Raw genomic sequence first — 24,833 nt, forward strand, 5'->3', positions numbered from 1 at the left:
ATCATGGGCCAAATGTCTCAATGGACATTTTGGACAGGACCAGGTGTCCTGCAAGGGGTTCGTTTAGCCCTCTCAAAAGAATAATCAGGGCTTCCCTGGTGGCGCAGTGGTTGAGAGTCCGCCTGCCGATGCAGGGGACGTGGGTTCGTGCCCTGGTCCGGGAGGATCCCACATGCCGCAGAGTGGCTGGGCCTGTGAGCCATGGCCGCTGAGCCTGTGCGTCCGGAGCCTGTGCTCCGCAACGGGAGAGGCTACAACAGTGAGAGGCCCGCGTACCGCAAAAAAAAAAAAAAAAAAAAAAAAAAAAATCAATGATAGAGATCAATGTAACTGCCTTTTCCTGGCATTAAGGTAAGTTCAGTACCCTACTGGAAGCACAGGTGAAATCTTCTGACTAACGTATTATGAAAATGTGGTCAACAACCAGCTTACTGGTGTGGAAATGATATAAAAATAGCAATTTTTGAGGTTGTACTAAATTCAAAGGAAAACAGCTGTGAAAATCCCCTCCCCAAAAACATTTGGGGTAAAAACTAGGTGAATATACCTGGATGTGCTCCTGAAAGAGAAATGATGGGATTTTCTTCGTTCTCTAGTTACTTTCTTGGCACCATCATGGGCTCATTGGTACACTTAGCTTTGAAGTCTCCAAGCACTAGTTCAGTAAAAAGAGCTTTGTGACTCCAAGGCAGACAGAACCATTTTCCAATCACAGAAGCACTTAATTCTTTCTCACTTTAAGTGTGAAAGCCATTTGGGCGATAGCCCAGGCAGGGTATTGCAGACCGGGAGTGAAAAACTCTTGGCCTCTAAGAAGAAACAGTAAGGGAAAAAATTCAGTTACCATTTAAGAGACCAAGAAAAAAAAATATTGCATTTAGAAAAAAATTGCTTTTGGCAACTGTGTTTAAGACTCTCAAATTTGGAAGTTAAACATGGGAAAATGTTATAAACGAGTTGCACCATATTTGTCTATCACTCTCTTTTTGAAGTGGCAATCTGGGTGACAGGAAAGGATGAACACATCTCTATTCTGGTGCAGCTTGCTGAGAAATGCAAGTTAGAGAATGAAGCCTGCCTGTTGGGCTGCTGCTTATAAATAGAAGGAATCTGGTTCTGCCATAGAGTGGGAGCTTCGGTTTGATTTTTTTGCATGTGTGTGAAGGCAGCTAGTGTGTATTTGATAGGACAGCTCAGCTGTCGTGAGCTGGCAAGTAGTGACGGAAGGGAAAAAGGGGCCCAGCAAATAGCCATTCTCTGAATGTTCTCCTTGATGAGTCGGGATGTTTCCTGTACCAGGAATCCTCATGCTTGGCTTACGACGCTGGGGCTGGCTGGAGTGTCACAGAGGAGGCCGAGGGAGTTCTGGAGTGTCACTGGCCTTCGCAGATGCCCATAGCTGTTTGGCAACAACTCATCTTCCAAGATGACGGGCATGTACTTCCTCTTCCTTATTGTTTGCTGGTGGTAGTCATTTTATGAGATGATGGGCCTATAGAAATTTTGAGAGAATTAAATTATGGGATGTTCATATTCAGGTAGGAATATATATCATTAAAAAAGAAACAATATCTGCTGAGTAGGTTACTGCACTTACAACATTTTATTTAATTCCTACAGGAACACAGTTATGCAGGTGGCATCAGCCCAACTTAAATGCGTTGAAATGGAGGTTCAGGGAAGTGAAGGGATTGGCCCAAAGTCTAAAACCAGTAACTGGCGTGATCAGTCTACCCAACTTGACCTTGACAGCCCGTGATCAGTTGCTTCACCTCTTCCCCATGACGAAAGCACACCTGTGGGCTGCACCAAGAGCCCGATTATCCTAGGAGACCAGTGTGCCTTTGCCTTGTAACCTGGGATGACTTAGGTCTTCACACCTCTACAGAGGAGCAGTGGGAGCTCAGTGGCCGGCCACTCTCTGGCAGTTCTGTCCAGAGGCCACATAGTTCCACACTAGACCTCCTTTATAGAGGGGATTATAAGCCACTTGTCAACATTCTGTGAGCCTTTCAATTTTCAGGCTGAGCAAAAAGTCCTTATTCATTCTTCTGGGACTGTTGTCATCCAGCTGTCATCTGGGCCCTTGGAGCACAAAGTCTATGCTGCTCACCTGGCCATATTTCTCACAGCAACATCTGTCTTCCTTTCTCTTTCCTTCCCTAGCAACTGTTTCAATTTAGATGAATATACTACTGTTTTCTTATGCTTAATGTCTATATAAGCCAAAACCATCTTGATTAGCTGGTGCAATCATAGGGATGTTTTGAAGCTAATGCATACTCAAGGATTTTTACACTTCTATCAGTTTGGTAATAAATTCCTCACCAACCTGTTCACAAAAAAATGTGTCCTGCGGTATCGGAGCTCTGCAGTGTCCTTCAGCAGAGACCTTACAAGAGCTCCATTGGGTTGGCCTGGTTGAACATGCCCAGGCACTGGATCCTAAAAGTTGGTCCAAGGATAAGTCCATGTTCCTGATGAGGCTTTCACTAAATCTTGGCAACAAGTGAATGAACAAACAAACAAATTAATAAATAAATACAAAAATAAGTTTTTAAAAATGAATCAATTTTAAGAAATCATCTTTATGTTCTTCATGATTGTATATGTATTAGAAATGTCTTTTTCCTGGATTGATGGAAATCACAGATGGTTGATGTCAATTTTCAGTGGCCTATTTTACCCTTCCCCTTCAGCAAATGGTCAATTCCATATAGATTCCTAAAATTACCCCCACCAAAAAAATTCCTGCTGTTCCCTGAAATCCTAAATCTGGGAACCAGTAATGCCAAATATGATGTCTGTGTCTCCACCATCCTACACCTGCCTCCCTCAGAAACTCCATCAGTGGAGAGCTTCTAAGAGGGTTAAAGCAGAAGGAATTGGGAAGAAGAAAATAATCTCATTTGCTATAGAAAAACAAGAAAAGGAAATATATATTTACATATTTATATATTTAAATGATGTAATATAATTATATATTATATAAGTTATATATGTACATATCTATATGTATTTGTTTATAGAAGCTCTTTGAATGTAGGTGAGCTGACAACTTTTCATTGTGTGCTCTTGAGCCTCTGGGTATTTTTGACTGAGACTGTTAAGGGCAGAAACTTTAATTTCTTGTGGGGTGTGAGAGGGAGCTTTCGATTCTTTCTCATCTGTTTTCTTTTAGTCGTTTTCCTTCTCTTCATTCCCCGTTCTTCTCAGTACTGAGCTTGCACCAGACAAAAGGGGTCCTTCCCTGCCCTCACACTTTAGAGGGCCCTACTTATCACAAAGAGACATAAATGAACTCATTCAAGAATACGTGAGCGTCTGTCTCTTGGGACCCAGTGGTCAGTGCTGGGACCACCTAAACATCCACCCTCAGAACGAACACCACCCGTTCAGGCTCCAGAGAATTACTTCTCATTCCTTGCCCTTTGTTCTTAAAATAAAAAAGGTGACTCCATCCAAAGGCTATGAAGTCTTACAGCTGTACTACCGCTACTTACATCAGAAACAAGCACTACTTTGGAGTGTGGGAAAAGATTTGAGTGGCAGAAGCTCTTAGGTAAGAGAAAAGACAAATTAATTAACTTGTCAAATAATTTCTCTCTGATACCATGAATGTGATGCAGTCTCGTGTGATCAAATATCATTTCCCAGTACTGCTGAGCATCCACTTTCTTATTTCTCTTTGTGGTTCCAGAGGTATTTACAAATTAGAGCAGTGTTCAGAGCACTGGTATGTGGAGTCTGAGGAACATTTTCTAAAATTATATACTCCCAATTACTACTAGTCTGTATAGATGTGGATCTAGATACAATGTGAGAAGTGTTAACATTATTAGATGGCTCTCGACATTGCTTTAAAAGGTGGTGAAAATCATGATATGACAATATTATATGTTGAAACTAAAATATTCTGTAATTTTTTGTGGTAACAATAATCTATTATACACACCCAAATACAATGTTTGCTCATGATATATAAAGGAATTTTATTAAAAACTCCCATTACTACTGCCCTAGCAGAGTGAATATTCTCTACATAGAAATTAATAATTAAAAAAATTATCTTAGAACTATAATATTTCAAGAAATGTGTCTATTTTAGCATTACTGTCAATAGAACATAAAATATATGAAAGTGTTGATTACAATATAATTAGTGTTTTGCTGAAACAAAGGCAAGAATAACAAATTTTACGGAACATATTTGTGAATTAATGAGAGAGATCTTGTCAAACATCACTAGCCCATCAAGAAAACACTCAGACATGCGCAATATAATTAAATCCAGTCATCTTTGAGAGTTTGTTGACTTTCCGTCATACGAAAACCATAGTTTTAAACAAAGTTTTTCATTCTATCATTGTGAATACGTATTTGTCAAGGAAGGGGGTGGACTGTGTATCATTGAACAGTTTAACTTGTTTTAAGTCTCTTCATTATTTAGATCTATGCCTGTGGGTTTCCATTTGAACACTTGGCACATTTTGTCTTGATTCCCCTCATTCTCTCTTCCTTTTCTCTCTCCTCCCTTTGATATACCTTTATTTCTCTCTCTTATTCCTCTCTTCTCTCCTCTTTGGCTTTATAAGTCTTACTGCATCATCTCAAGTGCTTAATAAATGCAATTTTTGTTTATTTTTGCAGAATCAAATCAAATCCATCTCTGAGGCTCCCTCTCTCCCAAATGGCAAGAAAATCCAATCTCAGCCATGATGGAGAGGGGCATGAGGGTGGAATTCTCCTCCTCTTTCTCTTTCTCTAGGGCCATATAGCAAATTGATTTTAGTTTTTAAGGGAAATTTCAGATTTTGGTCTAGGCTATCCATTCAACTCACCGGAAAAGTGATGGAGACAAGGACTTAAGGTTGTACTACTGGCCAGGAATGAAGTCAGTGCACTTGTCTGCACTGACAAGTCCCTGAGGTGTGTCTCTTGGAATTTGGTGTTTTCTTCAAGCTCCTGGATCTGCCTCTCTCCAACATCTGCCTGCTGTCCCATATATACTAAAATATAGACAAAATTAAACATGCTTAAAGGTGAGTTCCTTCTTTCTTTTATTCACATATTCATTCAACAAATACTTGTTGAGAGCCTTCTAATTGCCAGGCATTGTACTAGGTGCTGGGTGTGTATTAGTGAATAAAATAGACATGATATTGCCTTATGGAATTTGTGGTTCAATAGGGGAGATAGTCAGTAAACAAGAAAACAAATAAGTATGTACACAGGGAATGACTAGGAAGTTGGAAGAACCTAAAACATGGTTGTACGAAGAGTTGAAGGAATTAGGAAGGTTTGGCCTTCTCCATGGAAGGCTCAGAAGAACTTCTTTAACAACTACATAAATTTTAAAGAATTTCACATGAAAAAGTACTTTCTTTCATCAATTCTAAGCAGCTGAGCTAGCATCAAAAGCTGGAAGCTTTAGTAAGATCCATGTTGGATGGACAGGATGCAGAATTTTTTGAGCTGTGAAAGAATGGAATAGGCTGCTTGGAGCAGGAGGGGAGTGGGTCAGGTCAGGAGTTCTCTTGATTAAAAGTAGCCACAGCTACTACTCAGTAATAAAGAGGAGTAGACATGCAACAACATGTATGAATCTCAGAAACATTACGCTAAGTGAAAGAAGCCTTACACAAAAGACTATATGTTGTATGATTCCATTTATTTGAAATTCTAGATTAGGCAAAACTAATCTATAGCAGATACCCAGAACAATGATTGCCTGGGGAGGGGAGCAGGGCAGTGAGGGCTAAGATTAATGAGGAAGGGGTATGAGGGAACTTTCTGGGATAATGGACACGTTCTCCATTTTGATAGAGATTTGGCTTACATAGGATATATGCATTGTCAACATTCATCCAACGGTTCATTTAATATTTGTACATTTCACTATATACATATTTCATCTAGAAATAAATAAGGCAGGAAGACAGTCAAAGAAAAAGAAAAAGGAAGAAAGAAAGAAAAAGAGACAAATATTGAACTTTAGTTAATCATACACATGCTGGAGTTTTAGGGGTGTCTGCACTGATGTCTGTAATTTACTTTGAAATACATGAGAAAGTAAGATGGACTGATGAATGGATATATAGATAGAAATGCAATAAGGCAAATGTAATCAAATGTTAACAGTTGTAGAATCTAGGTAGTGAGTATATGGGGATTCACTGTACAATTCTTTAGCTTTCTTGATGTTTCAGTTTTTTCCTAATTAAATGTTAAGGAAAAAATACAATTCATTGAAGATTTACTACAACCTGTTAGTCACCGTGCTGTACATTTTTGATGTATTACCTCAAATACTGAACAGAATAATTTATGGCAGATATTATATTTTGTTTTGTTGTCAATACTAAATTTGTAAATTGTAAATCAGAAAACTGGGACTAAGAGAAGTCATATAACTTGCCCAGGGCCATATGATTAAGTGGCAGACCTATCTTCAAAGTCTGAACCTGTGCTATCCAATATGGTGCCCACTGGTCATATGTGGCTCTTGAGTACCTGGAATGTGGCCAGTGCGACTGATGAACTGAATTTATAATTTTATTTAATTTTAAGCTGAAAACATTAAATTCAGTTATTAGAAAACTCACTTCAGTTTCAAGTATGTTTGAAGGTATTTTTTCAAAAGTAATATTTATGAATTCTAAATACTAAATATTCCCAATGAAAAATAAACACATTTTGAAGACTTATTGTGAAAAAAAAGTAAACTATCTCATTCATAATTTTTATATTGATAAAATGTTGAAATGATAATATTTTGGATGCATGGGTTAAATTTTTAAATATTAAAATTAGTTTTTACTTTAAAAACTTTTAACATTACATATGTGACTCATATTTCTATTGGGCAGAGTTGGCATATACTCTTAGCAGTGTACCCCAGCATGTATAATATTCATATTAAGGCTAGGGGATGCAAATTACCAGAAGTGGGGGTGGAGTGGTGTAAGGTGGGGTGGGTGTGCACCAGCTCACTAAGACCCTTTGTAACTATGAGATCCTGTGAAATTTTATTTAGCACTTACTATGAACCAGGGACTATTTTCAAGTCTTGACATTTATACATTCAAGGATATTTAATCCTTACCACAACTCTATGAGGTAAATTATCCCCATTTTACAGATGAGGAAACTGAGGCACAGGAGTGCATACACAGATATTTAGCTGCAGCTAAATCAAAGTAAAGGAACCACTGCCATTAAGATACACTCAGAATTTAAAACCTACCCTTTCAGAACTTTCTTTAAGTGGCTTCGATTTAGAGATTTGGTTTCAATCTCTCAGACTCTGGAGAACATTTTCCTCCAAGGACACTGGCCCCTTTTCCATGCACAAGCAGCTCTTTGAATTGTGCATCCCTTCCCAGAATTCTAAGGCATTTATTCAAACAATGTGGATCAAGCTAGATAATTGGCCAACAGGAGTACACTGTAGTTGAGCAAATGGGTATTAGAGGGGTCCCATTTGAGAATTCGTCATTTTCTTTCAGGAAAAAGGGCAGTTTAATCTCTCTAAAAGCCTGCCACATCCTGTGATAATTGACTTAGCAATGGAATTGCCTTGCAGAAATCTTCTGCATTTCTATGGCGGTGATGCTGACAGAAGTCTTGAGGAGGCCCAGGAACTGCTGGGTTGTTCTTCCTAAGTATTCACAGAAGGAGTGAAGGTGAATACTGCATTCAGAGGCAGTTAATTTCCTAAGTGCAAGGCTTTATTCATTTTGAAGAGAACTTGGATTGGCTGGTGTTCCAGAAACTGCAACAAAGAAACTCAGGTGAGTTGTCAAAAAGTTACTTGAGCAGCTTGCACTGTTGGTTTTCAGTACCAGAGATCAAGCCTTTCCCCTCTTTTATGAATATACCTTAAAATTCGGGTTAGTGGGGCTTCCCTGGTGGCGCAGTGGTTGTGAGTCCGCCTGCCGATGCAGGGGACACGGGTTCGTGCCCCGGTCTGGGAAGATCCCACGTGCCGCGGAGCGGCTGGGCCCGTGAGCCATGGCCGCTGGGCCTGCGCGTCCGGAGCCTGTGCTCCGCAACGGGAGAGGCCACAACAGTGAGAGGCCCGCGTACAAAAAAAAAAAAAAAAAAAAAAAAAAAAATTCGGGTTAGTACCAATGCCAGTTATAATCCATGTCTATTTCCAGAAGGCACTGCCTGCTGTGGTTATGAGACCCAGCATGTGCAGGCTGTTAATGCATTGGCAAAGTTTTCAAACAGTAAAAGAGGAAGCTCTAAAAATTCAGGAGAATGTCACCCTAGTGCCAGTCCTCAAGAGGGTAGAAGGTGATAACATGGGAAAGTCTTAGACCATTGCTACTTAAAGTGTGGTTCTGACCAGCAGCATCGGCATCACCAGGAAGCTTTGTGGAAATGCAAACTCAGAGACCTCACCTCAGATCTACCGAATCAGCATCTCTGGGATTGGTGATCAAGAATATGCATTTTAACAATACCCCTAGACCAGTGCTTCTCAAACTATCTATGGCAAAAGACAAGTTCTGTTTTAGTTTTCTTAATTTGCTGCTAACTCATTCTTTGGTAAAACATCCTGTTCAATGAGACAAATTCAATAATCATTGCCTGGGCTGTTGCAGCAATGTCCTTTGCTACAGAAGTTTTAAACACTTACTCTAGCTTGTAGACCTTTCTTATTGGAGACTGATAACAATGAGTTCATGGGATGCACCGGTCCATGGACCACACTTATCTAAGGAGCACTTATCTAAGCCATAGCTCTCTGGTACACCAGCCTTCCTCAGCCCAGAATGATCACTGTTGCTGCCTGGAACTCATGCATCTTTGCCACGGAACACCAGTGAGCCTCACAGAGAACAAAGACATGGAGATGAGAGTTAATCAGGAACCACCCCTTCTATCTAGTTTGGTCATACAGTTACTATACACACTTTCAAATAACCCATTTCAGCTGAACTAGATCAGGAAAAATTTGGTCATGGATGGATCGCCTTCTTATGTTGTTGCATTAAGGTGGTAAATTGCAAAGATTTGCTTTTCATGTAGTATTATTGGTGTGGTTCATGAAACTCACAGTTGCCATGAGTCCGTAGAAGTTATGGAGCAAGGTCAATTGCTTTTTGTATCTCTCTTCTAATAGGGCTGAATTTCTAATTTTCTACTGAAAGGCTGTGTTACAGAATTTGGCTGGTCAGATGACATTTGGAATTCATCAAATTCTAATTGATGAATAAGCACAGGGAGAATATTTCTCTCCTGGACTTGATTATAGAGTTGTCACTATCATATGACATTGAGGTGTTATAAAAATGTTGCTTTAATCTGTACTCTATTTGGTTATCCTCATCCCATAGCCACATCTCTTAAAATTTTGTTAAAATACATTAGGGCTTATTACATCCCTTGTTTATATTAGGGATTCAGTAACAGAAGGTGTCAATGATGTAAACATTACATAAAAGTAAAGGCTTCAGAGATGAAAACAGTGCTTAATGGAGCTGCTTTGCCAGTGGGAAATGAATTCTGATATTATCCAGAACCAGTTCTTACCCTGAAATGCTCCCCACTTACAAAGAGTGTCAAACAGCCTTTTAGCAACCGTCCAAAAAAAATCTATGATTGTTTACACGAAAGTGTTTCAAACTCTTCATCTGCTATAAATTGTGTACAGCCAAGTGGGTGCATTAGGATTTATACTGAATCTCTTTATCTGGTAAGGTAAAAGAAATGTTTATAATTTCCCTGAAATGTATTTGCTTTTCCCATGGCTTTAGATAATACTTCTCATGGCTTTAGATAATACTCCTAAAAGGAGCCATTTATGAAATAGTTGGTTAACCTACAACACAAAGAGTAGCATAAGCCCTTTGGTATTTTCTAAGTCCAAAAATGAATAATTGTGCCTTTTTCAATTATTTGACCTCTTCTATATGAAGGGCCCTGGCTTGTGAAGTTTATCTGGTTGTTAGGAATAGGAATACCTGTGGCAAATCATTTTGAATGGTTTCTCACCTTGGTTTCTTGAATTCACATGTGATGAAAGTATGCCCTAAAGAAAATGCAAACTAAAATCACAATAAGATACTACCTTACACCCACCAGAGGGGCAAAACAAGAAAAGGCTGACAATAGCAAGTGCTGATGAGGACATGAGGCAGAGAGAACTCTCATAGAAGCCTGTGGCAGTGTGAATTGGTACAACCGCTTTGGAAAACAATTTGACCCTATGTAGTAAAGTAGAGCATGTGAATACTCTACAACTCAGCATTTCTGTTCCTAGGTGTACACCCTACAGAGATTCTTTTATACGTGCATTAGGCTATATACAAGACTATTCTTATTAATGTAGTTTCTAATGGCAAAAATTCCCAATAGGAAACTCAGGTGGCCATCTAACAGGAGAAGGGATAAATTCATATTGTTACATTCATACAACTGCAGCAAAGTGAATAAAATATAACCATGTGTCAGCAAAGATGAATCTTAAAAACATAAAATTAGATAAAAAAGCAAGTTCCAGGAACATACATACAATAAGATTTCATTTGAATAAAGTTAAATAATGTGCAAAACTAAGCAGTATACATGTGAGATAAAATGATTAAGAAATGCAAATGAATTTAACAGAAAATAAGATAATTGTCATCTTTCGGAGGAGAAGGAGGAACAAATCAATGGAGGAGAGTCACAGTGGGATCTGGAGGCGCTAGTCACGTTCTATTGCTGAAGCTGGGTGGTAGTTACGTGGGTAGTTATGTACCACCCATTTAAAAAAATCAGACAAATGTGGTGTATACACAATTTGCAAGCATGAACATTTTCATGACAAAATAAAAGTAAATGGAAAAAGAGTATGTCCTAAAAAGAAACTATGAGACCTCTATCTATTGGGTCCCATTAGGTTATTCTGGGTAACAAACCATCTCCAACTGGCTTAATGAAGTAAAGTTTATTTTTCTCTCATGGCTACATGTCCAATGAGAGTCATCAGGGGCCTCTGATTATTGTGGTAACTGAGGGACACTGGCTGACACAGTTTCTATGGAAAAGAGCCTCTAGGACTACTGCCTGTGGGAAAAAATTATCATCAGATCATCACCGAGGGGAGGAGGGGAAGGAGGAGAAGGGACAGGACAAGTCAAGCACTGCCTCCTCGAACTGCTCCCTGGAAATGGTAGGTCACTTCCATTCACATTTTATTGACCAGGTCAGGCCCTGCTAACATCAAAGGTGTTAGGGAAGTGCAATCTTGCTCTGTCTCTGGAAAGAGAACCTTAATATTTGTGAACAGACCTGATGACCATAATGACTTCCATACAACCATAGCTAAATGTTGAGTTCACTGCTGCTTCTCCTCCCAAGCTCCAGAAGAATACACATTTGGGCTTATCTGCCATTACAACTCTAATAAGGATTCAACACTTTGGGAAGGCTTCTTTCTTGATGGTCTTGGGAGAGAATCCCTTCTGAAGATAGGACAATCTTATTCCAAACAAAAGTCATACCCTTGGAGTAAAATCCTCTTATCAGGATAAAGTTTCATAGGTCTTCTCTGTATCTGTGGAGGTAGAAGGCAAAGATACTCAGTGTTCCACTTCCCAGAACTGGGAAGAGGTATGTTGGGGTGGCAGTGAGGGTGGGTAGGAAATGGCTGGCGGGGATACCAACAGATACCTAAGCCTATTTGAAAACACAACAACCAGTCGTTGCAAATTCACGGCCAAGATCTGCCCCTCCTTTCGTGTCAGAGTGCCGGTGCCTCATATGCATTGAACATAACTGCATCCACCCAATCAGGGGAGTGAGCAACTACATGCCAACCGTCTGACCTGGGTGGTGCAGCCAACCTTCAGTGTCTTCTCCCCAGGGGTGAGGCAGAGGCTGGCTCTTTGCTCTCCAGTCCCATTCCTTGGCCAAGACCCACTGGAAGACTATGTTTCCCAACCTCCTTGGCAGTTAGGTTTGGGTCATGGCGTCTGGGTTCTGGAAACTGGAACATGGTGGACATGATGTGATATACAGACCTGACCATTAAACAGCAGCACAATATCCATACTTTGTCACTTCCCTTGTTTTGGGCCAAATGCCGAGGAACCACTCTAAGGAACCGACTAGATGGTAGGAGCCTGTGTCCTCCAATCACCTCATTGAAGGCTGGCCACTAAAAACTCAAGTCAGATGATGTGAGCAAGAAAGAAGCCTTTATTTTGCGACACCAGTGAGATCTGGGGGCTGTTAGTTTCATCAGCTAGTGTTACTTTACAGTAAATAACATAAGGGGTCACAGCCCCTTTCTTCAAAGCTACTGCTGGCAAAGAACTCTGCTGGGCTGAACTCAGATAATTATCTGGGACAGTCCTCCTGTCATATAAGAGGGGCTTGTCATCTTTTCTTACTAACCTCAAAATGGATAGGCAAGCCAGGCTTTGCCCATGTGTTGGGTGATCATTAAGTTGGTATTATAATTAGAACACATATAAATGCTTCAACTGACAAAAAATTTCAGTCCCACTTAGACATTCTGGTTGTCTGGGATTTTGAACATTGGATTACCTCTGCAGATGATATAAGAGCTGGATATTTTTAGCAGAAGGTGTGATATGATTTGAGATCATATAATTCCATAAATGTCTGGACAGGCTGCTTTATATGCTTTAGGGTCAACTGGGAACAATAAGCCCATTTGGATGAAGGAGGATACAGGCTTCAAATGCTATTTTATGTTATGTGGAATATGGAGAGAGAAATGCCCAGAGGGGAAAAGTCTGGAGTCCCAACTGGATGAGCAGACAAAAATGGTGGTCACGAAGTGAGTTATCCAGTCAATTGTTTTTTTGGCGGTGAGAAAAGAAGATAAAATGCAGACGTAGTCACAGTGATGGAAGCTATAGAGTGACACTTTTGTGCCCATGATGGAGATGCAGTGGCCCTAAGTGGGTTTACTATTCCTTACAGAAGGGGAAGAATAAGTTTGTGCTTGGTCCAGGACACACAGTGACCTTGGGAAAACTATAATGGCTGGGTGACCTCTCAAGAAGAGCTAGTGACACATCAGCTGAAGCATTTGAAGTGCTTGGCCCTTGTCACATGGAGCCTTGAATTCTTCTTGTATGCACGTCCAAGAAGCAGCCTGGTCACTGGTTGACTCATGAGTTAGAAATCTAAACCTAAATGTTGATTCCATGACTTGTTATGGGTGTCACCCTGAGTAAATTCTATCACCCTTTGGAGCTACGATGTCCACATCTATAAAATGAGGATTCCATAGAAATTTTGTGAGATGCACAGGACAAAACATGTGAAAACAACTACAGCAGTGCCTGGCATATTACCAGCATTCAGTCATATTTGCTCCCTTAACTCTTTCCTCTATTTGATAGTAAGTTCCTTCAGGGAAGGATCAGGGCACATTCATGCTGCATTGCCCCAGGGGCTTGGAACACTGTCTGGAACACTGGAGATGCTTGATAAATGTTTATTAAATGTGCAAATGAAAGGGCTAGGGTGAGACTTTGGGGCTAACTCTTAGACGCTGGTAAATAGTGACCTTTTCCCCTTTATGAAATATCCCTTAAGATGGATATGTTAGGGAGGCCTTAGTTTCAGCAACATTTAACAGAGACCTGAATGACAGTGGCTGAAAAGATAAAAGTTGACTTCTCTCTCATGTAAAAGTCTTAACAGGCAGTGCAAGGCTGGTGTAGTGGCTCCACTGGGTGTCCTGGTGGCCTTTGACCTCGTTGTCCACGATGGAGAAAAGGCAGTAAGAGATGGTACACTGCCACTGCCTTTAATGACACAGCCAGGAATCTCTCCTCTCTCACCTCTCATTACCAGAAGTTCTAGCTACAACAGTGACTGGGAATGGAATTTTTATCCCAAGCGTCCAAGTGACTTCCAGTTACTTGGAAAGGGAGAGTAGATATTGGAAAACAACCTGAAGTTCCTTCCATAGTCTTTCTTCTATAATACAATACTTTTTGAAAAATGGAATGATTGCTGGCCTCCTGTGCTGGACCACGAGGATGGCAGCCACTTCCCAGTGATAGAGCAGAGAAAGTCTAGAAGCATCCTGATTCCCAGATACATGAGGAGCCTCCAGAGCGTTTTGAATTGTCTGTTTATGTGTGAGACATAAATTGCTTTCTTGAAACCCGCATTATTTTGGACCTTTGCTATTCACAACTGTATATATATTTTAAATAATGCATAGGGCTGGTGTGCAGGTGGGTCGTCGTGGCTCTGTGTGACATGAAGGAACTTTAGCTCTTCTTCCCACGAGGGAGCGAGTGGTTCCTCTCTCTTCTGACTCGGCAGCTACAATGACTGGCAGGAAACCACTCTTCTCTCCACCCAGCTGTGACTTCATTCTATTAGGCTAAAATTGAAATCAGGGGTGAGTTAATGTACCGAATTGTACACTGGTGGCCTCCAGTTTATCCTCTTCTCACTTACAGGGTCTGTACATGTGTTTTATACTAGCAGTGCAAATTGCACAAGACTTAAAAAAAAAATCAAGCAATCAGAGGTAATAAGATTATAAAACACAGTCCTGCCTCACTGTAGGAAATCTCAGTGTGTGAAAATTCAGATATATTTAAAGTGATAATGCCTCTACAATAAGATTGATCTCATTACAAAATAATTTACTGAACACCTAATAATTTACTGAATACCTAAATACTTTTAGTGACACTTCCTTACACATTTATAATACTGCGTCCAAATTACTTCAAATTTTCACCTAATCTGTTACATAAAGTGGGATACATGGGCTCAAAGACCCATCCTGGGTCTGAATAAAATAGATGGAATTTTATCAATACAGCATTGTGTTTTCTGCTTTGACATTAACAGACTGTATTAATAACCGAAGAAATAGTAAAGAAATATTTTTTTTTAAACTTTTTTTTGGGGGGGCTGCATTGGGTCTTTGTTGCTGTGTGGGCTTTCTTTAGTTGCGGTGAGTGGGGGTTACTCTTCGTTGCTGTGCACGGGCTTCTCATTGCCATGGCTCCTTTCCTTGCGGAGCATGGGCTCTAGGTGCGTGGGCTTCAGTAGTTGTGGAACTCGGGCTCAGTAGTTGTGGCATGCGGGGTCTAGGGAACAGGTTCAGTAGTCGTGGTGCACGGTCTTAGATGCTCCTCGGCATGTGGGATCTTCCCGGACCAGGGCTCGAACCCGTGTCCCTGCATTGGCAGGTGGATTCTTAACCACTGTGCCACCAGGCAAGTCCCCAAGAAATATTTTCTAAAGAAATAATAAAGGAATGAAAATGGTGTTCCACTTTGCACAAGATCAAGCATTCCTCATTTCTTCCTGCTATGTTTTACCACAGTTTTGACACATCTTTTTTTCTCACACTTTAAAATTCATACCTTGTGTACTTTATAGTTTATACCTTGTACATTTTTAATGTCATTTAAAAGAATCTCAAGTCTAGGCATTTTCCCTTCTTACACTGTAGCTATGATACCACAGAAGGTTAGAACTAAAATAATTATGATCCCTTAAGGCAAGACCTCCAGCTTGTGAAGTAGGCCAGTCTTCATACCTAACAGCTTTAACCTCTAATAATACAGAGAAATAGAAAAAGTGTCTACAAGGAGAAGCCAGCCTCTCGTCTGGGCTATCTTTTCATTGTGAGTTCTTTAAAAAAAACAAACAAAACAAAACAAAACCCCCAAAAAACCTACTTTAATGGTCTATTCCCTTGCTTTTCTTTAAGAAGAAAATTTTCTGCATTTGAATGTGGCATATTTCATGAGTCTCTAAGTCTATTTCCATGAGTCTATGCAGAAGTCCACTTTTTGTGAGAAGTCAAATAACTCATCAGCTTTGCAGCTTTAGTCCCATTTGCAACTCATGCTGCTACTTTGCGGGGGAGGAAAGGCCTTGGCAAATGTCTGCGTTCCCACACCAGGCAAGAAAACCAATGCCTGCAAAGAGTGTTGAGTACCATCTCCACTGGATCATGCCAGGACAAGTGGACCATTCAGAACCACTATGGGAGTCCAAGTTCAGGTGTATTATCTTCTCTTCCATTCCAGAGAGCATCTTCTCCAGATAGGCAGGGGTTAGAAAATCTTTTACCAGTACTCTGATAAATGCAAGTTTATAGAAAGAAATTCAATTAGCAGAGGAAAACCATAACATAGATAAAGTGATGTATGAGTATACAAACAAGTTTTATATCTGTAGGCTCTTTTCTGCCCAGAATATCTGCTCTACAGTCCATTCTTCTCACTCTCTGCCTCTGGGAAGCAGGAGGCTCCCTTTCCGGGGCTGCCTCATCCAAGGCTGGTTTACAGTCCCAGCCCTGACCTGGCCAGAGTCCTCTGAGACTTCTCCAAGACTCCAGTGGACGTCTGCATTGGGGCTTTTGCTTGCCTGGTTTCTGGCTTCCCCATGTTTGTTGCTGAACTACAGTGCCCTCCAGTTGGAGGAAGGAAGGAGAGAAAACCCTCTCAGATTCACTTCTGAAGCCTTGCTTTGCTTTTTCTTCTTGCCACCGTGTTGCTGGCCCATCTCCGGCCTCCATCTGTCTTCACGCCAGACAAAGAAGACACGAGAAAATTTCAAGCAACTCCTCTCCATGCTTCATAAATGATCAGCAGAACTCCACCTAACCACAGACCAGGTGTTTCCGGCTCGCATTTTTCTGCCTGACGGACCCCTGCAAAGGATCTGGTAACCACTTTCTGTTCTGCCTTTTGTTTAGTTCCTGCATGAACCATAGAAACCCTTGGGGTGGAGGACAGTGGAGTGGAATGGAGAGAGCTTTGAACTTGAAACCAGTCATTTTAATCCTCCTGGTTTAGAAGCTTAGTGTCTGTGTGATCTTCAGATATCATTTAACTCCCTTGAGACTCAGTTTCATCTGTAAAATGGGTATACACATGTCCCCCTGATGAGTCAGCAGGAGCCAACAGAAACCCCTTCCCTAGGGGCTCCCCCTCAGACTTAGTCTCCATATAGTTTTTAAAAGATTCACCACACGTGTTCTATTTCATAGCTAAAAGCTGGACCACTTAAGAAAGCAGTAATAGAAATTAGTATCAAAATCTAGAGATTTTCTAATAATGTGCAGTTGTGAAGTTTAGCTGCATTAATTGACAGAAGAGAGCTGGGGGAGCCGGCCGCGTGGTGGAGGCTTCAGGAGGCTGGTTCTCCTCTGGTTTCCCTTAGAGCAGTCCTCTGTGGAGCCCGATGGTCACATCTCCATCTCCAGATTCCAGGCGTAAGTCCCAAAGAAATCAGGGAAGAGGGGTGAAAAGTATCCTATCCCTATGCAGGACATTCGGAACTTCGGGCTTTCTTTCCTAGAGGAGCAGTGATATATAGTTCCTTCAAACATAAAGGATATAGCTAAATCCCGCCGACTTAATTCTGTCTAGGCTGACCCCCGCCCCGCAAGGTGAGTGGATCCACGCGAGACTTCTCGAGACTTCCGGTGTCTCTTTACGGGTCGTGAGCTAGGCCACGGAGCATGCGCACGCAGGGACCGTCTTGGCTGGGCTGTGGTATTTGGAGACGCCTGCTGACTACACTGTGGTTGAGACCGCAACGGCTCAGAGCGGTGGCTGTGGCTGTGAGGTGAGGCCGAAGCTGTTACCGGAGAGGGTCCTCTCTTTAGAAAGCCTTCCCGTTTCTCTCAGTGTGTGGTTTTGGTTGGCTGCAAAGAAGTGGAAATCGGATTCTGGTCAGCCTCCATCGCCCCGTCTGGCTCAGGCCGGGCAGTCTGCAGGATGCTGGGTATTAATCCTGCATCTAAGCCTGCCACGGAGAGATTGATGGCTGACCTTTTATTCATTCATCCCGTGTGCACGCGTACTGAGCCCTTATTATGTGCCATGTATTGTTTTCTAAGCGCTCTGCTGGTCTTATTTTTTCCCCGCAGCACCGCTGTGAGGTGGGCACCAATTTTAACCCCGCTGCACAAAGGAAGAAACTGAGGCAGAGGGAGGTGAAGCTGTCTTCGTGCCCTTCTATTATTAGGAATCGTTTTAGTTTTACAGTTATTTACTTGAAGGTGGCAATTTCCAGAGAGTTTTTCCTAAATGATCTGGCCTGAACTATTTCCTAGCTAAGCAATTAAGTGTTTGTTTCAGACAATGACAGACGAACCAGACGGGGCCAGGGAGAGCCCTGTGGGGGAGGTATCACTGATATTAGACCCTTCCATGCCACGGAGCAGCTGGCCTGGATAACCGCATTTATAGGGGACACCTGTAGTTTTCAGATCTTTAATCAGTCTCTGACCTTAGGCTTGTGGTTCTATAAAACGTTTCACGTTTCCTTCCAAAGCAAAAGCATCAACCTGCACCCCGTCTCAGCTGACTCTTTAAAGGGGTTTCGATAACCCCTGCAGATTCCAAATTGCATATTTTATCTTCTGTCATGGTTACCTTAAAACAAATAAGGAGAGATTAAGAATGGAATTAAATATCTAAAATTACTCCATTGGCAGCGAGGAATAATTTGGGCAGGATGGTAGCAGCTCTCACACTGCATTTGAGATCCAGTCCTGCCCTTGGAACTCAGTAGAATCTGGTGTGAGGTTTGACTGCAAATGTGACTGAAATAGGAGGCCCAGAGGCAGGCTCTGGTTGAACTGGGACTGTATTATCAAAGCACCGAGGATACTGTATGATACATAATGATAAACTGGGCTTATTGGGGGATTGTTGGCAGGCAATATTGGAAAATTGAAGTAAAGTGAAAGGATGTGGAGGGCAAGTGAAATTGATTAAGGCAAGTGGTTCACAATTTAGGCTGTTAATTCCAGGTGCTGTCACCACATTCTTTTTTCTAATAGCTGGCATATACCGTGGTGGTAGGTGGAGCACCACCAGGAAAGTAGGCGGAATGGCACTGGACTAGCTCATTATGAGCCAAAGAAATGCTTAGTTATGCATGACAACCAACTGCTTTAAGGGTGGAGAAGGAGCAGGGCCTGACGCTCTGCTCTATTCTTACCCCATGACCTAGTGACAAAACATTATGTGGGGGCCTCCCTGGTGGCGCAGTGGTTGAGAGTCTTGTGATAGGTAAAGTCTTATAAAAATACATGGAGACAAAAATATGAGGGCCTGGGCAAGGGATTTGTCCTCAGCTCCTGGCAACTTAGTTGGGATATCTGGGTAGGGAAGACACGTAAGAAGAGAGGACTTTGGAAGCGGGTGGCTGGAGTGGCCACATCTCATTCAGGTCACGTGGTCAGTAAAAACTTGGAAGGAGGCATGAAATGTCCCCTAGCCCTTCTAGGATACCTTGTCTATTTTAGATTCCAATGTTCTTTGATTCCTGACAATTCTCATCTTCTACAGTCTCTGGTCACGACCAGGACCTAGTGACTGAAAGCAGAAGAATTTCACCTATTCCTAAGTGTGGGCAAGACACTGGAAAAAATGTGTATCAATCATCAAGAGTCGAAAACGCAGCTTCAACAGTATGTAACTGGTGAGTTTAACAAGCCTCACTTTTGACATAAACAAAACACAGCATTATAGTGTTTCACCCATCTTACCTTTAAGCTTGATTCAGTGGGATTAATTTTCCCCTGACCCGGGATGTCAACTCTGGCAGGTCTTAATGCTTTTGCCTCCAGTCTTATAGAAAAGATGCTCCAAGGTCACCTTAGGTTGCAAACACAATCTCAATTCAGTAATTAGAATGTCATGGCAAAGATGTTAATCAAAACTTGGAACGGGCGACAGCATTCAGTAGTTTGCCTTCCTTCAGCTCTGACCTGCTTCAGGGGTGGTCCTCCAGTCTTCACTCCTCCCCTGCCCCTCCCTGGTCACCCCGCCCTCTCTGCACACTTTTCCTCACCAAGGTCAAAGAGAGGAGAAGGAGAGAGAAGGGAACGTAGTGGTTTTCACTAGGCTGGCAACTTTGTTATTCCTGAGCCTACAGCTGCAGTCCCTAATTAGTTACTGATAATTAAGACAGATCTTTTCCCCATGGCTGCTTTTCTGGGCTCTTTGAGGTGCTCTGCTGAAGTCTTCCTCCTGCAGCTTCCATTAGCTATTCGGATTCTTTGCTATTTCAGCTGGCCATTTGTAGCTCCTCCCTCAGCCTGTAGGGATCCAGTGACACCCTTCCAACTCCTTCCACTCAGGTCTTCTCACCTTCTGTGTTACCCTACTGTGCAGGACCAAAGACAAGACAAGCTGGGTCTCTCTCTGGAGTGGCTTATGTCAGTTCCCATGATCCTTTGCCCAGTGAGCCCTTTGTCCAGTGAGCCCAGGTTGCAGGCTGACCCCACCACAGAGCACAGGACGATGCCCCTTGATAGAATTAAGATTGGTTGGAAAACTTTCTGCATGAAAACTAATTGCACATAAAAATTAGTTAATCTCTGTTTTTCTCAGTTATATCTTGTTAATTTTATAAGCAATATTTCTATGCATTAGAGGTAATGAATACAAAAATTGTATTTGATTCATCATATAGTCTCATACATTTTTGAGTTGCAAATTCTCCCAGAGAGATATCGTACCAATCCTATGTTAGTGTGTAATATTCAGAATTTGGTTCCTTGCTTTTGTTCAATGCAGTAACTTCACAGTTTTTTTGATATTTAACTTTTGGTTTTGTGAAAATAAGATTTTAGCATTGAAATAAAGCGTTGCTATTAGCATGATTTCATTTTTCTTGCTTTTGAAGTAGCAAAAATTCATTGACTTGAGGGTAAATTATTTTATTTCTCTGAAAAAAATGTAGTATACAGTGATTGAGGGCTGATGATATGTTTCCTTGACAAGTCCTTTTAAGAAGACTGTTTCTAAATGCAAAATGCCAAGTGAAATCTTGGGAAGGAGAATTTTTTTTTAGTAAGTTCATAGGGATCCACTGTGCCCTTCCGTTTCTTTCGTGCTCTTTAGGAATCCTTTCTGTATATACTTAGAATTTTTTTTCTGCTTTGAATTGAAATAGTCTATGGAGCAGCCACTTTATATATGTTTTAAACTCTTGCTTGGTTCATAAAAATGCATCTTTTAAGAGTTCCTGTGCAGCATAGATTTGTTTAAACATTTAAAGTCAACAACATATCAAGTCTGGTGTGGTTGATGGAGTGGAGAGAATATTGAGTGCAAAGTACTGAAATTTTATAAGCTTTGGCAATAAAGGGTAAAGATCTCTATTCATTTAGAAACTATTATTAGAAAATAATGTCTTGTAACTTTATCATTTATTATCTCAGTTGATTCTCAACCCTTGTCAGGGGTTTGTCAACAGGCAGGTTGGATTGTCATATCCTCATGTTAATGATGAGGAAACTGAGGCTCAGAGAGGTTGAGTGAATTAGCCAGTGTCATCCTGCTGGTACACTGAAGAACCAGGATAGGAATCCAGGTTTGCTGTCTTTAAGTCCTGAATTTTTACATTATAGCATTATGATTTTCAAGACAACAGTGATTAGTTATGGTTAGGGCATGCAAAGATGGATGAGACTGTCCCTATTTCCAAAAGCTAGTTGAGAGGTAGAGCTGGGAGACAGACAAGTCATGAAACCCTTGCAGTAAGATTTGGTAAGGACAATAATAAGAGCTATTAAATGAGGCACTAAGGAAAGCCTAATTCTGTCAGGGGTGGAAGTGGGAAGGAGTTTAAGCTCTTGTGTGTAGGAGAAGGAGTTCTGATCCGTGCCACTATCTCTCTTCCACAGACCTGTATATGAGAAAGGAAGTCCCTCCTCTCCCCATCCTCCCTTACCCCAGCCCCTGTGGTCAAGAGACTGAGTGATTGAGGAATTATGGTGATGGTACTGAATACAGCAACTCCAGCTGAGCAAGAAAGTCTGTGGCAATTGAAGAATTCTTGGTCTGGGAGTAAGGAGCCTTCCCAGGGAAAGGCAGTAGAGTTAAGGCTTTATAGAGAAGGTGGCTCCAGACCTTTGACCTCACTTGGAGCTTCAGAAAGTCATTGCAGCACATGGTGTTTTCTAAAGATGGCCACAACAATATCTTTTGTCCCCATGCTCTTCTACAATGTGATCTTCTATTCACCTATCAAGAGGTTGAGTCTCATTCTTTTTCCAGACTTGTGACTGCTTCAACCAATAGAGTATGCAAAAGAGGGGCTGTGTGATTCCCAAGACCGGTCACAAAAGGCAAGTCAGCATTGTTTGCTGGAACACTCTTGCTTTATTCAGGCTACTTTCTATAAAAATGAAATCTATACTGTTAAGGATGAACTAAGCCATTCATGTATCTTTTTTCTGCCTCTCATGTACCTATGTCTGTCTATCCATCTATTGATCCATCTATCTACCTATCTAATCATCTATCATCTATTATCTTTCTCTCTTAATACAAGAGAAAATGTTTCTGTTGCAATTAGTTCTGTTCTACTATTCTTTTAAGTAGAGTCAAGTTAAAATCAAATTATGGATATGTGAAATTTGTTTATACAAAGAATCAGAATGAAAGTTGAAGTTGAAAATGGATCCATTTGTTTATTAAGAAGACTTGAGAAGGACGAGAACTGGTGAAAAGGGGGAATGTTGCACCTACCCTAAAATAGTCTGAGGCTTACTCCTCTATAACCTCATGTTCTCTGAGGTTTTTCTCTTTCCCTCTGGCTCCTCCTACTCAGTGTTTTGGTAGCCTCCTTGGCTTTGTCCACCTTTCACTTTTTGGTGGTTTCCACGGTTACTTCCAAGACCCTCTTTCCCTTCCTTTTTCTTTCCATATCTCCCTTCCTTTCTCCCTCCCCACACTCTCCAAGGATGATCGTATTCCTTCTTTTGGCTTAACTACCATTTATGGTAGATAGTCATTAGCTCCACAAACATTTATTGAGTGCTTTCTTTGTGCCAGGCATTCATCTAAGAGCTGGGGATACGGTTATAGCTTAACATTTTTAGTGGTTTTATGCTTGTGAATTTTATTTTCAACTGGTAGTGATCACCACAGAAATTCAAATGTTATCGTATACATTTACATCAACATAAAATATGGGTTCTGAAGATGACGAACTTTTAGGAAAGAATGAGTAGCTGGTTAGCAGCTTGAGCCAGAAGACTTTTCCTGCCTCTTGGAAAGCATATCTGTTTATCCTTGGAATCAAGGTAGCACGATTGATGAGAAAATGCTTTTCCCTTTTGACACATATTGCACTGGGTCGGATGCAATTGGGAAGTCCTCAATGATGACAGTTGTTAATGGCAGAAAGCCTGTTTGAGGCAGATGCCACGACGGGAAGAAGTCATCTTACTTAGGAAGTGTCATCTTACTCTGGTCTCCTTGGCTCTCAGACATTGTGGATTGTACTGGATCCCTGTGAGCCAGGCTTCCGGACTTTAGGTTATCCTGATTGACTTCTTTCTTGGACTGAAGTTATTTGGTAATGGTACTAATAGGGACTTACCAGAGAAATAACCAGGGAAAATACCATAAAACCATTCATGCAGTTGAAAGCAGATGTCTCTGGTGATATTTATATTGGGCAGAGACTGTGCCTTATTTTGGGTTGTATAGAAGGACATTCTTGGCTTCCAGTGAATTCTAACCCTAATGTAATTTGCAAAATTATTTGGTTTGGAAAGATGCAGAAAAGTAAATTTTAAATTGTCATGTAACTTTTACTTTCAATCTATTGAGGAGCTTAAAAGTCAACATGAAGCCACATCCCACTGGTACTGTTTAAAAAAAAATAACAGTTCATTAAAAAAAAAAGTCCATCTACATCAAAATAAAAAGCCAACGTCTTTCCTAGACTTCGTGAGTATTTTTTATTTTTTATTACAATGCTGTTTAGGACTCCTTTTCCTTTTTAATTCAAGACACCACAGGGCTTTGTTCTAAACCTGTCTTCCACCAAAGCAGCTGGTGGTCTGTTACACACAAAAAGAGTGCTTAACTTTTACAAAGCTTAGCATCCTCTTCTTACATCCAAGTTCTACTGTTCTCTAATGCCAGTCATTACTAATTATCTTCAGCTGTGTCATGCTGTCTCCTGAGGTGCACTCTGATATTTTAGTAACAAAGACCTGTAGGCCAATTATTAAATCACACCCAACCTTAGTGATGGGTTTTGTTGCAGACAGCTAGTTTGAGTTTCCTTTTGTTCTGCCTCGTCAAGAATTTACCAGTTAAACTGAGGAGAAACACAAGTGCGTTTGTGATAGGTATGGGAAAGAAAATAGACAGGAGAAATTAATAACTTAGTGGAGTGCATCTTTGGGTAGTTGCAATATCAAAACTCATAAAATTTCTCTGAAGCATGGTAACTGCTGAGTATAGCAGAGTAGAGTGGGAGGGAGTGAATACTTATTGAAATACCTACCGTGTGTCAGGCTTCCTGCTAAGATTTTCCTACACTTTCTTGTTTAAATTTCACAACAAAAATTAGGAAGTGATTATTCTCCCTAACTCACAGATGAGAAAGCTAAAGTTCAAAGATGTGAAGCATTGGTGCCAGATCACACAGCTAGTAAAGGACATAGCCAGTATTTGAACCCAAATTTGAATCCAAAAGCTTTGCTTTTTCCCAGTATATTATGAACACCAAACTATATTTGGTATCCATCAACTATTTTATTGCATGATGCCTCAAGAAAGAGTGGGCCAGGACATCCTCAGAATTGCTTGAAATGTGACACTTGACCTCTGTAAGTGAAAACAACCAGAGGGATGACCTTCACGGAAAATGAGGAAAACAGTTTACGGTCTGCAAACATCAGCTCAAGAAATAGTCTTGACACTCAGATTGACAATCCCTGTCTATACCATCAGAGATGAAAACCTGAGTCTCTTGTTTTCTTGTTATAACCAAAGAACAAGGGAAGCATTATGCTGGTTTTTCTGTGTGTTGAAAGGAAGGGATCAGGC

This window comes from Mesoplodon mirus, assembly GCF_964341445.2.
Source record: "Mesoplodon mirus genome assembly, chromosome: 1".
Lineage (NCBI taxonomy): Eukaryota > Metazoa > Chordata > Mammalia > Artiodactyla > Ziphiidae > Mesoplodon > Mesoplodon mirus.